Source organism: Rhagoletis pomonella, unplaced genomic scaffold, assembly GCF_013731165.1.
Source record: "Rhagoletis pomonella isolate Grant_MI unplaced genomic scaffold, Rhpom_1.0 Rhpom_scaffold_00012, whole genome shotgun sequence".
In the NCBI taxonomy this organism is placed as follows: Eukaryota; Metazoa; Arthropoda; class Insecta; order Diptera; family Tephritidae; genus Rhagoletis; species Rhagoletis pomonella.
This window is the reverse complement of record NW_023458566.1, coordinates 21,094,084-21,097,319: the sequence shown is the minus strand read 5'-3', so window position 1 is coordinate 21,097,319 and position 3,236 is coordinate 21,094,084. Positions and strand designations below refer to the sequence as shown.

General features: G+C 45.8%; 1 protein-coding gene across 1 annotated transcript in view; it reads right to left on the bottom strand.

Annotated features, from left to right (window-relative positions):
- Positions 1–1,048, bottom strand: part of LOC118748073 (zinc finger protein 628) — a 53,078-nt gene extending 52,030 nt beyond the window's left edge. The window contains exon 1 of the mRNA XM_036482371.1: positions 971–1,048. The gene's annotated coding sequence lies outside the window, so the exon portion shown is untranslated. The remainder of the gene's footprint in view (positions 1–970) is intronic.
- Positions 1,049–3,236: the final 2,188 nt, after the last annotated feature.

Here is a 3,236-nt window from a genome sequence, read left to right as displayed (position 1 = left end):
AGGTTGCGCGCTGAAAACTCATGTTGTTCTGCTGTATTTGGCGAGGGCTTCGGAATTTTTCACCATTTTGTATCGTTGCATTTTGATTGTAGCGCGCGCGGAGACGACGCAATCGCTGACGCTGATGCGCTTGATTGCCTCGCTGCGCGTTGGAGAAGTGTATGGAAGCTGCTGACTGTAGTGCTTTTCATTTGTTCCACAACACGCATGACGGTCAGCAAAACAGTCAGCCAACGGCGTATGGAGCAAGGAACTTACCGAGTGTTACAAGTTGTCGTACTGACAACCGCTGACTGCACTTGTTCGCAAGCGAAACATGTGTTGCCACCACCGCCGCAGTGCTGGCTGTTTGCCTGTCAACGCAAAGTGGAAGAAAGATTTATGAAGCTTGGCGCTTTTATGGTCATGACATTGCTAGGTAGGCAGGCAGCGTCCACAGTACAGGCAATCCCAGCAGCAAGGCGGCCAACCAAATCAAGGCAGTGCGGCGGCGGCGGCGGCGGCGGCGGCGGCGGCATGCGTAAGCGTACGCGTACGCGCGCCCTCCTTTTTGGCGCGCAGGTGATGCCGGAAAATCTACGCACACAAATGATACAAGCTGTTTCGCTCTTTAAGTGAGGTGCGCCAAAAGTAGACAAATCTTTGCGCACAAAAAACCAATGGTGCCGCGTGAAACTTTAATAAGCGCAAGCAGGCGCAAAATATTTTAATGACCACCGTTGTATTGCTGCGCTCATTGCGACTTGAGATGCACACAAGCGTATGTGGCATGCGGCGGCCAATGCTTTTGGTAGGTGTTGTGGTTGCGTGTAGAACGAAAAACGCTAAGAATGCTGGTATCATTAAGGTTTCGAGAGGGAAGGTATCTTTAAAAATATAGAGCGCTGCTATTTAAGGAAGCTTTATTTGCAGAACAACTTTACTGATGGTTGAAATATTTATTTTTAATAAATATTATGAGTCAACTTACCACAATTTTCAGCTGTCGCTTCGGCTCCTAATCCTCTCAGCTAGTGCATTCTGCTTGCAAAGCGAAGTTTTAACGCCTGAAAACAGAAAAAGTAATTAAAAATTAGTAAATGCATTAAATTGAACTCATTGCAAAAAGTTATTAAGGATATTGGAGCGAAATCTTTTCTGAAAGAAATTGGAATTCCGGGAGACAAGATGCTTAAGTTTCGGGAAAATTTTCCGAAGGGAAGGCCCGAAACTTTATGTTTCTTTAACAGCGCTCGCTCGGCTCAATACTCACAACGGATTCCCGCTGCTCAAATTTTACGAAAAAAGAGTAAAATGAAGAACAGAAAACCTAAGCGCAGCGCCAACAAATATATATATATACAACGAAAAACTTAAAAAAGAAGTAGAAAAGTCTGCAGCTACTCGTGTGGCCACTGCAAAACAAAGTCATTAATCATCAGTGCTAAACGCTTTAATTTTCTTAATTAGCTAACAAACAAACGAACAAGCGAAAACAAATGCTTTTGTAGAGCGCTAATCGTCGTAGGCTACCCGTAGCTGAAAGGAAAAAAAATAATCAAAGCCAAAAGGGGGCGTCGAATGAACCAAAAACGTGGAATAGAATAGATCAGAAAATGAAATGAATTTGGGAGAAATGGGCTCAGACGTGCGTTCAAATTGAAATTACGAGCTGCTGTGTCGAAGAAGTAAGCGAGCGCATATTCAGCAGGCGTTAGCGCGGGTGTGCATTAGCATAACGAAAGCATCAAGCGAACACACGCCTCCAACGCCTCTAACTCCATCTCTAACAAAATTTGAGCGTAAAAGATATTCATAGACAAGAAAATTTGAATATTTCGAAGTGATTTTTCGACTGGCTGTTGCATGTTAGCCGCCCAAAAGGCAAATTGAGGAGATACACACAAAAAAACACGCACACGTAAACACGCCCACCACCAAAGCTGGTCGTTGGCCGAACAATCAGCCAACCAGCGCGTACCCAAGCACCGAGCGCTAATTAGAAATTATAATTATTAATGAATTTTCAATGGGTGTTGTTATTGTTGTTGGTGGTGTTTGAGGGTGGCAGCATTGAATAACACGCTAACGTTACTTGGTAGTCGTGCAAAGTTCAAAACGCCGCAAGTAAACGAAAGACTTAAGACACAAACCCGCTGGAGCAGCAGCAGGCAAATGATAATACACAAATGTAAGTGTGTGCGTACACGTGTACATACATACGTAAATAGTAATCATGTTTGCTAGCGTCGCTAACACTTAATCAATCACTGTCCGCCACACGTTTGGAAATGCTATAATAAAAACAACAACAACAAGAACAACAGCAACATAGCAATAATAAGTAATGAGTATTCAATCGCAGCAGTGCATCTGCAGCCACATCTCTTTGTTTTTTCTCCAACTTTACTCGAATGCCACTGCAGCCAGCAGGCCGTCAACGATTAAAGCCACAACTGAAGTGGTTTGCTGCTGTTGCTGCTGCCGTTGAAGGTGATTCGGTAATTCGCGCAACCGCGCAATGCAGGGTGGCTGCCTGACGGCTGCGACGGCTGCTGCTGAGTGAAGGCGCAACAACAACAACAACAACAATAGCTACATCAAACTAGTGACGGCCGTTTGGTATGCGGTTTTCGTAGATTGGCTGAATAATCGTGTTTGAAATTAGAAACACACGAGAAAAAAGCCTCCATTTGCCAGCCATCAAACAGCTAATTCGCTAAAAAGACACGCTGTCTCGCGCGTCGTCGCCTCAACTGCTAATACACCAGCACGCAGCCTTCACTACTGGCTAAGCTGTTAAGCAGCATTAGCCTCCAACGCCGGCACCACCACCACCGCCACCGCCACCTCCAACTCTAAGCATGCAGACATGCGCATGCGCACAAAAATTCAAAGTTGGAGGCTCGTGCGCATGCGCAAACCGCTCGCAGCAAAAAAGCGCAGCGTGTACACATTGCACCGCGGTGGACGGCAAGCGGTGGTGAAGCGCACTGCCAGTAAGCGTTTCGTTGTTAACAACTTCGCCGCTGCGCGCCACCCGCCGCCGACCAGTCGTTGCTTGCGTTCATGGCGAAGCAACCAACCATGCGCTTGTAGCTATTCTGCAAGATAGGCGCAAGAACATGAAATTAAATATTTTTAAACAAGCGCAAAAAATTTAGAAACCCATCTAGCAACAATAAGAGGACAACAAAAAGTGCTGCGCCCGCGTTGTTGGCCAAACGTCGCGCATTCTAACTGCTTAAGTACACACT